This window comes from Musa acuminata, chromosome BXJ2-10 (genome assembly GCF_036884655.1).
Source record: "Musa acuminata AAA Group cultivar baxijiao chromosome BXJ2-10, Cavendish_Baxijiao_AAA, whole genome shotgun sequence".
NCBI classification, from domain to species: domain Eukaryota; kingdom Viridiplantae; phylum Streptophyta; class Magnoliopsida; order Zingiberales; family Musaceae; genus Musa; species Musa acuminata.
Genome location: NC_088347.1, coordinates 23,630,096 through 23,646,780, shown reverse-complemented (window position 1 = coordinate 23,646,780; position 16,685 = coordinate 23,630,096). Strand labels below are relative to the sequence as shown.

At 38.8% G+C, this 16,685-nt stretch overlaps 3 long non-coding RNA genes across 3 annotated transcripts; all 3 read right to left on the bottom strand.

Moving 5' to 3' along the window:
• Nucleotides 1-527: 527 nt before the first annotated feature.
• Nucleotides 528-1,612, bottom strand: LOC135624326 (uncharacterized). The gene is made up of 3 exons (XR_010491646.1): nucleotides 1,532-1,612; nucleotides 1,216-1,407; nucleotides 528-997 (listed from the first exon to the last, which is right to left on the bottom strand). It is a non-coding gene; the product is annotated as an uncharacterized LOC135624326 (long non-coding RNA).
• A 5,263-nt stretch (nucleotides 1,613-6,875) lies between these two features.
• On the bottom strand, nucleotides 6,876-7,801 carry LOC135624276 (uncharacterized). Its single transcript, XR_010491633.1, has 3 exons — nucleotides 7,724-7,801; nucleotides 7,408-7,599; nucleotides 6,876-7,189 (listed from the first exon to the last, which is right to left on the bottom strand). It is a non-coding gene; the product is annotated as an uncharacterized LOC135624276 (long non-coding RNA).
• Nucleotides 7,802-13,013: 5,212 nt separating this feature from the next.
• LOC135624274 (uncharacterized) lies at nucleotides 13,014-13,939 on the bottom strand. The gene is made up of 3 exons (XR_010491631.1): nucleotides 13,862-13,939; nucleotides 13,546-13,737; nucleotides 13,014-13,327 (listed from the first exon to the last, which is right to left on the bottom strand). It is a non-coding gene; the product is annotated as an uncharacterized LOC135624274 (long non-coding RNA).
• Between the last annotated feature and the right edge of the window lie 2,746 nt (nucleotides 13,940-16,685).

The following is a 16,685-nucleotide window of genomic DNA, read 5'->3' as shown; positions in this document are numbered from 1 at the left end:
CATTCTTCAACGAACATTGCAAGATATCATCAGGAGTTCAACACCATCTGAGCGAGTGAAAACTTTCAGTAGTGGAAGGCCTAAACCAAAAAAGGATGGAGGGCGTTACAACACGGCACTAGGCCGAATTGACGTATAGAGCACTAAAAAACACACAAGACCGAACGCGGAAGGAGCGCTACAACAACGCACAAGGATTAATCAACCCATAGAGAGCAACAACACCGCCAAATCGATCAAAAAGTTTTGGAACCACTCGGTGTCGGTAAAGTTTAACTTGGGACTAACTTGAAGAAGAGATATTGGTAGATTCTTTCTTCTTTGAAGAAGAGACCTCGGTAGGCCAAATCAGCACCCAATTTGGACAAACAAGATCTTACTTAACGGTTTATATACAATTTGAGTACATAGTTTTATATGTTCCTTCTAGTTACCTGCACTTTCTTTCTTCTTTTTATTGCTCTTTCTTGTTCCCATTTCACTTGATGAATCAGATAGCAATACTCTTGATGATTTTAGTCCAAACATATCATAGCAGACCCATAAGTGGTTTATAATTTATTTAAGAATACTTTGAGGACAAGAACATCAACGACGATAATGATGACAGCAACAACAATCAGGATGACGATGGGGACAACAACAATAAGGATAACGATGATGACGACAACTACTGCTCCTTATTTAGTATAGCATATGTGTAGCAGCAGCAGCCCTTTACGGACTAGTGCATCCATATCTAGGAATCAGCCAAGGAGCAGTACACTGCAATGGCTCCCACGGCGACAGTCGGTTGACCAACAAATCCACAGAAGCCCACAATGCGACCTCCCTCCTCTAAAGCAAGGGAGAAAGGATTGCCCGTCTCTTTGCCAGCACTTACGTTTCTGTTTTCATCGGTGGTAAGAGTAAGTTGTGTTATGAAAATGTCGTTTCCCAACATTGGTTTGAAGTATCCCGAGATGGAAATGAAGTGTTCGTCCTCGTCGAGGGTAATCTACAAGCGATCATTGGCTCAGTTAGAAATGAGAACCGGAGGAAAAAGAATAAGAATTTGGAACTCTTCTAATGCTTTATCTGTTCTCAGAAAATAGCATTTAGATATAAGATGGTTTTCCTATAAGAGTGATGTGCTTTTGTTCTAACATGCATTGAAACACAAGAAAATATGTACATGTACATGCGAGTTCATAGATGTTAATAAAAAATGTATACCTCTTGGGATGCACGCTTTTTGCTTCCAATAAGCATGGGAGGTTGGGTTTTACCATCCACGACGAAGGTTATTTCCAAACCGTATATTACATCTCCTTGGTAAATCTTGACCTTGGTAAAGCGGTCAACACGACCTGTATCGAACGCATTCCCTGCGTTCGCACCCCACGGCCCCTCCTTGACAACTTTACCCTGCTTGCGTGCATGAATGCGTCAGCACCACCAAATATAATTGACATTATCGTATGATATTGCTGCTGTGTATAATATATGCAGTCGAAAGAACTCAAGCATGAAGGCGAATCGAGCTTCTCACCATTTGCAGACACCGATATGGAAGCACTCCTTTCCAAGAAGATGAGTTACGATTGCACGCCCTCCTCGGTGGAAAGCGATGGGAGTATTTATAACGATAGCTGCAGTACAACACATACCTATAGCTGAGATTCCTCCGTATTATAATTTCTTGACTTCAGGTCTTTTCTTAATCTGCATGAAATAGCAATTAGCATGTCCCTAAAATAAAGATGTCCATTAATCCTTGGGTCACGCGAGCACCCACTAAGTCTCCACAATGTAGAATTCTTAAATATACGTATGTATTTTAATTAATGCAAAAAAATGTAATATTATCATTCCACAAGAACGAGTTAAGGACTTCAGATCTTTTTCTAATTAACATGTCCCTAAAAAAAGACTTTGATTGGATCACCCACACACAAGTCTCAACAAAATAACATTCTTAAATATATACACTTGTTTTAATTAATGCAATGAAATGTACGGTCATCCTACTATCATTATACAAGTATGACGTACGGTCATTTTTTAATCTGAATAAAATGTCAATTAACATGTTCTTAGAAAGAACTTTTGATTTGCCTACGCTCACACAAATCTCCACAACATAACATGGGCTTCTTAAATATTTGAATGTTAGAAAATGTATTGTCGTCTTCCATTCTATCATTCCATAAATACTAGGACCTAAGGTCTTTTTCTAATCATAATAAAATGTTAATTATCTTGTCCCTAAAAAAATATCCACTCACAACTCTACACCAAATAACATTCTTAAATATATGTATGTATTTTAATTGATACAAGAAAATGTATGGCCATCCTCCATACTATCATTCCACAAGTAGGTTTTAAGGTTTATTTTATAATCCGAATAAAATACCAATTAACATGTCTCAAAAAAAAAAAATTGATGAATTGCATGTCTGCTCATAAGTCTACACAAAATAACGTTCTCTTCGGTGGAGATGGCAGTTGTGATTGAGGGTGCTAGGATGACATGGGGTGTTGAGGGGCTTGTCGATCTCTCCGACGGGAATTGTGATCATTACTGTTGTTACTTTTATTATTGTTCTTGTTGTTGCTATTGCGAGCATCATTTTTTATGCTAACTCCCCTCGGGGCAGGAAGAGTTAATCATTCACAAGGACTCATTGCCGAGAGGTGAGGAGACCCATCTTCTTCGGCTAGCAATAACTCATCTTCTTACTGACATTGGCTAGCAGGGGGCACGGTGCTTTTGTCCAACCTTGGGGTCGGAAGAGGTTTAGGACTCCAAGATGGGGTGGCAATGCTCCCACCCAACTTCAGCTTCCCGACACTCACCGGAAGATGGGAGTCACTCCACTAGTTAGTTTGATGTAATGCTCATGTATGTTTCTATCTTTTAGTTTTGTTCATGCTTTATACAACATGTAGAGAGCTTACAGTAGGTTTTGCAGCATAGTTTAGTTAGCTTTTAAGGTCATTTTGAGCTTATAAACATAGGTTGTGTGCAATCATTATGAAGAGAAAAAACTGTTCCATATTGGTGTTATATGGGCACTTGCAAGGATATTTGGTCACGACGGACTATCTTTGACCCTTTGTTGTGCGACCATGTAGAACTTTTGAAGTATATATTCATAATTCATATTGCTTATTATGTATTTGTTGAAATTGGCATCATAGTTGGACCGATGTAATTATCATATTCTATAGGAGAGAGGTTTTCTGAGGAAGTTTGCTAGTTGGTTAGAAGTATGGACACGATAAACACGTAGTTAGTGCTAACAACTTGATCTCTAATAAAGTTGAAGTCGATCATAATATGTTTCATATATGAGTAAAACATCAAATTAGCACATAAGTAGGTGGAACTAATATTATCATAGTATATTGTATGAGTGGATTAGGAGATAATGCTAAGTTCTTATGGTAGATTGGTAACCTAATTGAGTTTATTTCAAGGAAAGCCAACATAGATATACTATCATTAGTGTTGCTTACCAAACCAACATTAGCAAAGGCATGGAGATAAAGTGATGAATGATTACGAATAAGAAGTTTATGATTGAGAGTACATTTAAGATATCATAGAATATATTTTAGTGCAAACCAATGCGCAATGGAGGGCCGATGTATGAATTGTGATAATTTATTAAATACAAATAAAATATCTGGATATGTTTGAATTAAATACTACATGGAACCAGGTACTCATTGGTATTGTATTGGATCCGTAGAAGAGCCACCATCATATAATTTGGGTGACTCAATTATGGAGAGTGAAGTTGGTGACTTATTTGGCATTCTACGTATTTATCTTTGATAATATATATCGAATATACTTCTTTTAGGATAAAAAAAATTTAAAAGATATGAATGTTGCTTTCACTCTCAGAAAGTATTTTAAGGTTTCTAAGTCTTTGATGGACAATTGATCTATCAATTACTTAAAGAATTACTCGATCTCCATAGAATTTTTGTTTGTGATATTAATATCATTCAAATAAACAAGTAGATATATAATACATCTCTTTTGTTGTCATAGGAATAACAAGGTGTCATACTTAGAGCTGATGAAGCCAGTAGATGTTAAAATTAAGCCATTTTCAATATACTAGGCTCTTGGAGATTGGTAAAGTCTATAAATAACTTTTCATAGTTTATAAATATGATCTAGATATTGAGAATGGATGAAGTCAAGGGGTTGATATATAAAGACATCTTCAATTAAGGTCCAATGAAAAAAAGTATTGTTAACATCTAGCTATTATACATGTCAACCTTGAGTAATAAACAAACTCAGGATGAGTCAAATTATCATTGATTTAATAATTTGATTGAATGTCTCTATGAAATCAATACATGGTCATCGGTGAAACCCTTTGGTTACTAGACGTTCTTTGTATCTAGCAATATATCTATTTAGGTTTCGCTTAATTTGAAAATCCACTTACACTTAATGATATTTTGTGTGAGGTGAGATTGTACAAGGTTCTATGTGGTTTATGGAATATTAGAGCATCATATTACTCACACATGGCATTTTGATAGGGTAAAAATTTTTGAATTTGGGTGATGATTGTGGATTCAGTAGGCTCAGGTGAAGAGCTAGTGGTAGCATGAAAATCATGAATTTGATATGGTTTGAATATTTTTTTTTAGAGCATGTTGTCATGTGATGTCTAAGCTAGATGGTATTATTAGGTTGTGTTGAAGGTATATGAATTGATGAAGAGTTAGTGACACATACCTGATCATGCTGATGTACTTCAACGTCATTTAGTCTAGAAGAAGACAAAAGACATCATTTATGGTGCCAAGGGTGTTGTTTCATCCGGCATTACATAATTAATCAATCGAGAGGTAGATAGGGCAATTGCAAAGGTGATCAAGTGTTGTTGAACTAGAGAAATAAGTGAGTATAGATCTAGAGGAGAATTACTATTTGATGCTATGAGCGATGCACTTGAAGGGTTTGAGATGTACTTATATGGATCTTTTCATGGATGGTTGTGTTGGGAAATATGAGGGAGTATCACATGCCTAGCGAAAAAATAAAACAAAAATCGATTCCCAAATAAGGAGCAATGGATCATCAGGTGATGATCAGGCACTTAAAACTCAAAATCACAATACTATAAAAAGAGGATGAAATGCTCTTTCTTGAACCTATGCAACCTCGAAGTGATGTTGGAATACTACTTCGTAATAGACTAACCCAAGTTGATCGACCACCCGCTCCTTAAAGAAATCAAGAAAAACTTTTCTTACAACCTGTATTTGAGGTCAAAGCCCCCTTGACTTTATAGCCACGGTGGGTGGAGAGAAAGTTAGCTAAACCTCTAAATCATATACTATAGCATGCAAGCAATAGAGTCAACTTCAGGGTGATGCGAAGCCTTTCGCATTCCCCGACTAATGTCAAAAGATAGCATCAAGAGTTTGATACCATCTAGGGAAACGAGAACTTTCTATAGCAGAAGGCCTTGAATAAAAAACGATGATGGGAAATACTCGATCCCACCTCCAGTACGTTAGTGCATGTGCAAAAGAAATGATGTGACTCATAACGTCGATCACCTTGATGAGCAAACATAAGCTCAAACTCAACCGGAATGTGAAAGTCCTCTCAAATGTAATCCAAGCAGGAGGTAGACATGATCAAGTCAAAATTGAAAGAGTTCGCCATAGGTGGCGAAGCTCTATCACTCGATGGATTCGCTTTCGAGTGTATGGCCTCCTCACGCATGGCCAACACCACTCCTATCGTGAAAGAGTTTTCTACTAACGACATCGTGGGTGGTGATGGAATCAAACGAGAACTGGTAGAGAATGTTGAGGAGGATGACTTTTGAATAATTATTGAATTTGAACTGGAGGTCAAAGTCAATGTCATAATGCCCCAAAGCGAACCACGACCCTGAGCACCCGTTTAGTTCATTGACAGCTCGAGAAGGTGGGCAACATGGCACAATCTAGGTGATCGATTGCTGTGTCATCATCAAATCAGTTAGGGATTTATTCGGATCATAATTGTAATCTTTTCGAATCCCCCACAATCCATACAACAGACATGTGGAGGCCTAGATCTTGTCATGCTTGCTTGATTTCAAGCAATTACAATGGGAAGTCAGGAGGTAGATCCTTCCTGATTTCACGAAACAACCGATGTCGCGCGCACATCGACGATGTCGACATGATACTTTGTACGCGAATCTGCACATAAAAATTCTAAACAACTATGCGAGGCCAAATTGACCATACAACCCATGCAAGGCCGAACCGGACCATGGAGCGCTACAACAATGCACAAGACCGAATAGGCCCAAAGAGCGTTACAACAAGGTGCTACGTGGAATCGACAATGTGAGTGCTACAACCCACACGAGGCCAAATCGGCTCATGGAGCACTACAACAACGCGCAAGGCCGGATCAGCTCAAAGAGAGCCACAACCTGCCCAATTGGCCAAAAAGGTGTGGATTCACTTGGTGTCCGTAAAGTTTGACTTGGTATTGACTTTAAAAAGGGAGCTCGGTTGATTCCAAATCAGCTCCCAATTTGGACGACCAAGATCTTACTTAACGGTTTATATACAATTTTAGTACATAGTTTTATATGTTCCTTCACGTTCTTTCTTCTTTTTATTGCTCTTTCTTGTTCCCATTTCGCTTGATGAATCAGATAGCAATACACTTGATGATTTTAGTCCAAACATATCATAGGAGACCCACGAGTGGTTTATAATTTATTTAAGAATACTTTGAGGACAAGAACATCAACGACGATAATGATGACAGCAACAACAATAAGGATGACGATGGGGACAACAACAATAAGGATAACGATGATGACGACAACTGCTGCTCCTTATTTAGTATAGCATATGTGTAGCAGCAGCAGCCCTTTACGGACAAGTGCATCCATATCTAGGAATCAGCCAAGGAGCAGTGCACTGCAATGGCTCCCACGGCGACAGTCGGTTGACCAACAAGTCCACAGAAGCCCACAATGCGACCTCCCTCCTCTAAAGCAAGGGAGAAAGGATTGCCCGTCTCTTTGCCAGCACTTACGTTTCTGTTTTCATCGGTGGTAAGAGTAAGTTGTGTTATGAAAATGTCGTTTCCCAACATTGGTTTGAAGTATCCCGAGATGGAAATGAAGTGTTCGTCCTCGTCGAGGGTAATCTACAAGCGATCATTGGCTCAGTTAGAAATGAGAACCGGAGGAAAAAGAATAAGAATTTGGAACTCTTCTAATGCTTTATCTGTTCTCAGAAAATAGCATTTAGATATAAGATGGTTTTCCTATAAGAGTGATGTGCTTTTGTTCTAACATGCATTGAAACACAAGAAAATATGTACATGTACATGCGAGTTCATAGATGTTAATAAAATATGTATACCTCTTGGGATGCGCGCTTTTTGCTTCCAATAAGCATGGGGGGTTGGGTTTTACCATCCACGACGAAGGTTATTTCCAAACCGTATATTACATCTCCTTGGTAAATCTTGACCTTGGTAAAGCGGTCAACACGACCTGTATCGAACGCATTCCCTGCGTTCGCACCCCACGGCCCCTCCTTGACAACTTTACCCTGCTTGCGTGCATGAATGCGTCAGCACCACCAAATATAATTGACATTATCGTATGATATTGCTGCTGTGTATAATATATGCAGTCGAAAGAACTCAAGCACGAAGGCGAATCGAGCTTCTCACCATTTGCAGACACCGATATGGAAGCACTCCTTTCCAAGAAGATGAGTTACGATTGCACGCCCTCCTCGGTGGAAAGCGATGGGAGTATTTATAACGATAGCTGCAGTACAACACACACCTATAACTGAGATTCCTCCGTATTATAATTTCTTGACTTCAGGTCTTTTTTTAATCTGAATGAAAATGCAATTAGCATGTCCCTGAAATAAAGATGTCCATTAATCCTTGGGTCACGCGAGCACCCACTAAGTCTCCACAATGTAGAATTCTTAAATATACGTATGTTTTCTAATTAATGCAAAAAAATGTAATTCTATCATTCCACAAGTACGAGTTAAGGACTTCAGATCTTTTTCTAATTAACATGTCCCTAAAAAAGGACTTTGATTGGATCACCCACACACAAGTCTCCACAAAATAGTATTCTTAAATATATGCACTTGTTTTAATTAATGCAAGAAAACTTATGGTCATCCTCCATATTATCATTATACAAGTAGGACTTTCGGTCTTTTTTTAATCTGAATAAAAATATCAATTAACATGTCCTTAAAAAAAATCTTTTGATTTGTATACCCACTCACAAATCACCACGACATGGCCTTTTTAAATATATGAATGTAAGAAAATATATTGTCATCGGCCATTCTATCATTCAACTTGGACCTAAGGTCTTCCTCTAATGTTTATTATCATGTCCCTAAAAAAATATCCACTCACAACTCTGCACCAAATAATATTTTTTAAATATATGTATGTATTGTAATTGATGCAAGAAAATGTATGGCCATCCTTCATACTATCTTTCCACAAGAAAGATTTTAGGTTTATTTTTTAATCTAAATAAAATGTCAATTAAAATTTCTCTAAAAAAAATCAATTGATTCACATGCCTACTCACAAGTCTTCACAAAATAACATTCCCTTCGATAGGGATGGAGGTTGTGATTGAGTGTTCTAGGATGACATGGGGTGTTGAGTGGAGGTTGTGATTGAGTGTTCTAGGATGACATGGGGTGTTGAGGGGCTTGTCGATCCCTCTGAGGGGAATTGTGATTGTGATTGTTGTTGCTCTTGTTATTGTTCTTGTTGTTGCTATTGCGAGCAACGTTCTTCATACTAACTCCTCCAGGGCAGGAAGAGTCAATCATTCACAAGGACTCCCTCCTTGTAGAGAGAGGGGGTGACCCATCCGCTTTTACTAGCAGCAACTCATCTCCTTGCTAACGTTGGCTCATAGTGGGCATGGTTCTTTTGTCCAACCTTGGGGTCGGAAGAGGTTTAGGACTATGAGATGGGTGGCAATGCTCCCACCAAACTTCAGCGTCTCGATGCTCATAGGACAATGAGAGTCACACCACTAGTTTGTTTGATATAAATCTCATGTATGTTTATATCTTTTAGTTTGGTTCCTACTTTAGACAATATGTAAAGGATTTATAGTTAGTTTAGTAGCATAGTTTAGTTAGCCTTTATGGTCGTTTTGAGCTTACAAACATAGGTTGTGTGCAGTCATTGCAAAGAGATAAAATTGCCTAAAAATACAATATCCAAATAACCATTTTAGGAATTTTTTAGCTTAATAAAGTGGCACAGAGTATTAGCCAATATATCACCTATGAGCTACCGTGGTGACACTTGGCTAGATGGGCTTTTGGGATATTGTCTATGACTAGTTTGCAATCTTATTCCATAGTGGTGTCATGCGGACACTTGTAGGGACATTTGGTCATGACAAACTACATTGAACCCTTTGTCATGTGACCATATGGAGCTTTTGAAGTTTATGTTCATAATTTACATTACCTATCGTGTGTTTGCTGAAATAGGTGTCACTGTTGGACTGATGGAACTAGCATATTCTATGGGCGAGAGGTTTTGTGAGAGAGTATGCTAGAGTATGGACATGACAAACACATAGTTAATATCTAACAACTTAATCTCTAATAAAGTTGAAGTCGATCATAATATGTTTCATATATGAGTGAAATATCAAATTAGCACATAAGTAGTTGGCACTAACATTATCATAGCATATTATATGAGTAGATTGGGAGGTGATGCTAAGTTTGTGTAGCAGATTGGTAACCCAATTGGGTTTTGTTTAAAGGAAAATAATGTAGGCCGACATAGGTATTCTATCATTAGTGTTGCTTACCCAATAAACATCAATAAATGAATGGATACAAAGTGATAAGTGTTTACGAAAAAGAAGTATATGATTGAGAGTCCATTTAAGATATTGCAGAATATATTTTAGTGTAAACCAATGCACAATGGAGAGTTGATGTATAAATTGTGATAATTTATTAACCACAAATGAATTGTCTGGACATGATTAAGATAAATACTGCAAGGAACCAAGAACTTATCGGTATTATATGAGATCAGTAGTAGAGCTACGATCATATAATTTGGGTGACTCGATTGTGAAGAGTGGAGTTGATGACTTATTTGGCATTCTATATGTTTATCTTTGACAATACATGTCGAATGTACTTCTTCTTAGATAGAAAAAAGTTCAAAAGACATGAACATTGCTTCCACTCTCAGAAAATAGCCACTGCTTACTAATCTGGAGGATGGCCACGGACTCGGACATGGTGAGAGTTATTTTGTAGAAATGCTCTTTCTCGAACCTATGCAACCTCGAAGTGATGTTGGAAAACTTCCTAGTAGACCAACCCAAGTTGATCGACCACCCACTCCTCAAAGAAATAAAAAAAAAAACTTTTCTTACAACACTTATTTGAGGACTTTGCAGCCACGGTGGGCGGAGAGAAAGTTGGCTAAGCCTCTAAAGGATATACTATAGCACGCAAGCAAATAGAGTCAACTTTAGGGCGATGCAAATCCTTTGACATTCCCCGACTAATGCCAAAAGATAGCATCAAGAGTTTAACACCATCTAGACAAACGAGAACTTTTTATAGCAGAAGGCCTTGAATAAAAAAGATGATGGGAAATACTCAATCACACCTGCAGTCCGTTAGTGGAAGTGCAAAAGAAATAATGTGACTCATAAGGTCGATCACCTCGATGGGCAACCATAAGCTCAAACTCGACCGGAATATGATAGTCCTCCCAAATATAAACCAAGCAGGAGGTAGACATGATCAAGTCAAAATTGAAGGAGTTCGCCATAGGTGGCAAAGCTCTATCACTTGATGGATTCGCTCTCTTAAGTGTATATCCTCCTCATACATGGCCAACCCAACTCTTATCGTGAAAGACTTTTTCGCTACTGACATTGTGGGCGGTGATAGAATTAGTGAGTCGTTAGTGATAGAAGATAAGATTTTCCTAACTATATGAGGAAATTGAAGCATCTTCAACTATTCAATAAAGCTTCATTCAATATTTGTTCTTATCTTCTATTATTTTCATCATGGTATCAGAGTTCTTATCTTCTGTTATTTTCATCATGATATCAGAGCCGCTTGCCTAGAGCAAGGCCTAGAGCAAGCTCTCTTCTCGCTGCCAATCTTCTCCATTGCCATTCTACGCCAACGTTCGTTCCCTTCCACTACGGCATCTCTAGTGTTGCGCTCATCAGCACTGCCCCACCTTTCTTCCTCGTTGTAGCTATTTTCCTTCCTCTTCTGCTACAGCTTCCTCTTCTGCTACAACAACTTCCTCTTATGCTACAGCTTCCTCCTCTGTTGCAGTTTCCTCCTTTGCTGTAGTAGCATTACTGCAACATTGCTGTAGATTTCTTCTCTATCATCGCAGCCGTCGTAATCGCAACCAAGACCAACGTCGTTGAGAAAAGCGAAGCTTCGCTCTTACCTTCGGCCAGCGACCAACGTCGTTGAGAAAAGTGAAGCTTCAACCTTCGGCCAGCGATCAACACCGTTGCATTCCTAAGAGGCTTCGTGGTCAATCCTCATCTTCCGCACCGCGGTAGTGATCTGCCAACATTCGACGAACTTAAGGAGAATGAAGGGAACGCCCGTGCCATCATAGCAACAGCAATCGCAGTAGCAGCAGCAGCGATCTACACTTATCTTACTCATGAAGCCTCTCGCTTGTAAACAATTCTTTGCATCGATCCAAGATTGATATCCTTGTTAGGAGCACCATCTTGCGGGGGCATGATAGAAGATAAGATTTTCGAGGAAATTTCTCTATTCTGTTGAGGAAAATCCTCTATTCTGTTAGGGAAATTCTTCCTCCTAATTTGTATAAATAAGAGAGGGAACATGTTAATGTATTAAAGCATCTTCAACTATTCAATAAAGCTTCATTCAATATTTGTTTTTATCTTCTATTATTTTCATCGTGGTATCAGTTAGAGCTTCGAGAACTAGTAGAGAATGTGAAGGAGGATGACATTCGAACAATTATTGAATTTGTACCGGAGGTCGAAGTGAATGTCAGAATGTCCCAAAGCGATGTTTTTGATGTGCGGAGCGATGAATGCTTGACCCACTATTTATAGTGGTCAAAGGCGACCCAACCACTACCCCGAGCACCCATTTAGTTCATTGAAAGCTCGAGAAGGTGGGCAACATGGCACAATCTAGGTGATCGATTGCTATTTGTCATCATCAAATCAGTTAGGGATTTATTCGGATCATAATTGTTGTCGCGCGCACATCGACGATGTCGACATGATACTTTGTACGTGCATCTGCACATAAAAATTCTAAGCAACTATGCAAGGCCAAATTGACCATACAACCCATGCAAGGCCGAACCAGACCATGGAGCGCTACAACAATGCACAAGACCGAATAGGCCCAAAGAGCGTTACAACAAGGTGCTAGGTGGAATCGACAATGTGAGTGCTACAACCCACACGAGGCCAAATCGGCTCATGGAGCACTACGACAACGCGCAAGGCCGGATCAGCTCAAAGAGAGCCACAACATGCCCAATTGGCCAAAAAAGGTGTGGATTCACTTGGTGTCCGTAAAGTTTGACTTGGTATTGACTTTAAAAAGGGAGCTCGGTTGATTCCAAATCAGCTCCCAATTTGGACGACCAAGATCTTACTTAACGGTTTATATACAATTTGAGTACATAGTTTTATATGTTCCTTCACGTTCTTTCTTCTTTTTATTGCTCTTTCTTGTTCCCATTTCGCTTGATGAATCAGATAGCAATACACTTGATGATTTTAGTCCAAACATATCATAGGAGACCCACGAGTGGTTTATAATTTATTTAAGAATACTTTGAGGACAAGAACATCAACGACGATAATGATGACAGCAACAACAATAAGGATGACGATGGGGACAACAACAATAAGGATAACGATGATGACGACAACTGCTGCTCCTTATTTAGTATAGCATATGTGTAGCAGCAGCAGCCCTTTACGGACAAGTGCATCCATATCTAGGAATCAGCCAAGGAGCAGTGCACTGCAATGGCTCCCACGGCGACAGTCGGTTGACCAACAAGTCCACAGAAGCCCACAATGCGACCTCCCTCCTCTAAAGCAAGGGAGAAAGGATTGCCCGTCTCTTTGCCAGCACTTACGTTTCTGTTTTCATCGGTGGTAAGAGTAAGTTGTGTTATGAAAATGTCGTTTCCCAACATTGGTTTGAAGTATCCCGAGATGGAAATGAAGTGTTCGTCCTCGTCGAGGGTAATCTACAAGCGATCATTGGCTCAGTTAGAAATGAGAACCGGAGGAAAAAGAATAAGAATTTGGAACTCTTCTAATGCTTTATCTGTTCTCAGAAAATAGCATTTAGATATAAGATGGTTTTCCTATAAGAGTGATGTGCTTTTGTTCTAACATGCATTGAAACACAAGAAAATATGTACATGTACATGCGAGTTCATAGATGTTAATAAAATATGTATACCTCTTGGGATGCGCGCTTTTTGCTTCCAATAAGCATGGGGGGTTGGGTTTTACCATCCACGACGAAGGTTATTTCCAAACCGTATATTACATCTCCTTGGTAAATCTTGACCTTGGTAAAGCGGTCAACACGACCTGTATCGAACGCATTCCCTGCGTTCGCACCCCACGGCCCCTCCTTGACAACTTTACCCTGCTTGCGTGCATGAATGCGTCAGCACCACCAAATATAATTGACATTATCGTATGATATTGCTGCTGTGTATAATATATGCAGTCGAAAGAACTCAAGCACGAAGGCGAATCGAGCTTCTCACCATTTGCAGACACCGATATGGAAGCACTCCTTTCCAAGAAGATGAGTTACGATTGCACGCCCTCCTCGGTGGAAAGCGATGGGAGTATTTATAACGATAGCTGCAGTACAACACACACCTATAACTGAGATTCCTCCGTATTATAATTTCTTGACTTCAGGTCTTTTTTTAATCTGAATGAAAATGCAATTAGCATGTCCCTGAAATAAAGATGTCCATTAATCCTTGGGTCACGCGAGCACCCACTAAGTCTCCACAATGTAGAATTCTTAAATATACGTATGTATTTTAATTAATGCAAAAAAAAATTAATACTATCATTCTACAAGAACGAGTTAAGGACTTCAGATCTTTTTCTAATTAACATGTCCCTAAAAAAGGACTTTGATTGGATCACCCACACACAAGTCTCAACAAAATAGTATTCTTAAATATATGCACTTGTTTTAATTAATGCAAAGAAATGTACGTACGGTCATCCTACAATCATTATACAAGTATGACTTATAGTCATTTTTTTATCTGAATAAAATGTCGATTAACATGTTCTTAGAAAGAACTTTTGATTTGCGTACGCTCACACAAATCTCCACAACATGGTCTTCTTAAATATTTGAATGTTAGAAAATGTCTTATCATCCTCCATTCTATCATTCCATAAATACTAGGACCTAAGGTCTTTTTCTAATCACAATAAAATGTTAATTATCTTGTCCCTAAAAATAGATCCACTCACAACTCTACACCAAATAGCATTCTTAAATATATGTATGTATTTTAATTGATACAAGAAAATGTATGGCCATCCTCCATACTATCATTCCACAAGTAGGATTTAAGGTTTATTTTATAATCCGAATAAAATACCAATTAACATGTCTCAAAAAAAAAAAATGATGATTTGCATGTCTGCTCAAAAGTCTCCACAAAATAATATTCCCTTCGGTGGAGATGGCGGTTGTAATTGAGGGTGCTAGGATGACATGGGGTGTTGAGGGGCTTGTCGATCTCTCCGACGGGAATTTTGATCGTGACTGCATTTGCACTTGTTATTGTTCTTGTTGTTGCTATTGTGAGCATAATTTTTTTTGCTAACTCCCCTCAGGGTAGGAAGAGTTAATCATTCACAATGACTCCCTCCTTGCCGAGAGGTGAGGAGACCCATCTTCTTCTGCTAGCAATAACTCATCTCCTTACTGACGTTGGCTAGCAGGGGGCACGGTGCTTTTGCCCAACCTTGGGGTCGGAAGAGGTTTAGGACTCCAAGATGGGGAGGCAATGCTCCCACCCAACTTCAGCATCCCGATACTCACAGGAAGATGTGAGTCACACCACTAGTTAGTTTGATGTAATGCTCATGTATATTTCTGTCTTTTAGTTTGGTTTATGCTTTATACAACATGCACAGAGCTTACAGTAGTTTTTGCAGCATAGTTTAGTTAGCTTTTAAGGTCATTTTTAGCTTATAAACATAAGTTGTTTGCAATCATTGTGAAGAGACCAAACTATTCCATAGTAGTGTCATGTGGGCACTTATAGAGACATTTGGTCATGACGGACTATCTTTATCGTGCGACCATGTAGAGCTTTTGAAGTATATATTCATAATTCATATTGCTTACCATGTGTTTGTTGAAATGTGTGTCACAGTTGGACCGATGCAACTAGCAAATTCTATGGGAGAGAGGTTTTGTGAGGGAGTTTGCTAGTTGGTTAGAAAAATGGACATAACTAACAACTTGATCTCTAATAAAGTTGAAGTTGATCATAATGTGTTTCGTATATGAGTGAAATATTAGATTAGTACATAAGTAGATGGCACTAATATTATCATAATATATTATGTGAGTGGATTAGGAGATGCTAAATTGATGTAGCATATTGGTAACTGAATTGAGTTTTGTTTCAAGAAAAATAATATAGGCCGACATAAATATTCTATCATTAGTGTTGCTTACCCAATCAACATTAGCATGGAGATGAAGTGATGAATGATTACGAATAAAAAGTCTATGATTGAAAGTCTATTTAAGATATCGCAAAACACATTTTAATGCAAACCAATATGGAATGGAGCGTCGATGTATAAATTATGATAATTTATTAACTACAAATACTAGGACCTAATGTATTTTTATAATCAGAATAAAATATTTATTATCATGTCCCTAAAAAAAGATTCACTCACAAGTCTGTACAAAATAGCATCCTTAAATATATGTATGTATTTTAATTGATGCAAGAAAATGTATGACCATCCTCCGTACTATCATTCCATAAGTAGGATTTATGGTTTATTTTTTAATCTGAATAAAATGCCAATTAACATGTTCGAGAAAAAGATCGATTGATTCACGTACCCACTCACAAGTCTCCACAAAATAACACTCCCTTCGATGGGGGTGGCGGTTGTTACTTGGGTGGTTGGATGACATGGGGTGTCAGGGGCTTGCCCATCCCTCCGACGAGAATTGCGATTGTGACTATCGTTGCTCCTGTTATTGTTGTTGTTGCTATTGCGAGTAGTGTTCTTCATGATGACTCCCCCTTGTGTGGGAAGAGTCGGTCCTTCATGGGGACTCCCTCCTTGCGGAGACGGAAGGAGCCCCATCCGTTGCTGTTGGCAGCAACTCATCTCCTTGCTGATGTTGACTCGGAGGCGGCGAGTTGCTTTTGTCCAACCCAGGGAATGGAAGAGGTTTGGGCCTCTGAGATGGGGCTGTAGTGCTCTCGCCCGACTTCGACTTCCCAACGATCATGGGAAGATGGGTGTGATGCCATGAATTTGTTTTTCATGCCACATCTGGCAATTGCTTGAAGGTTG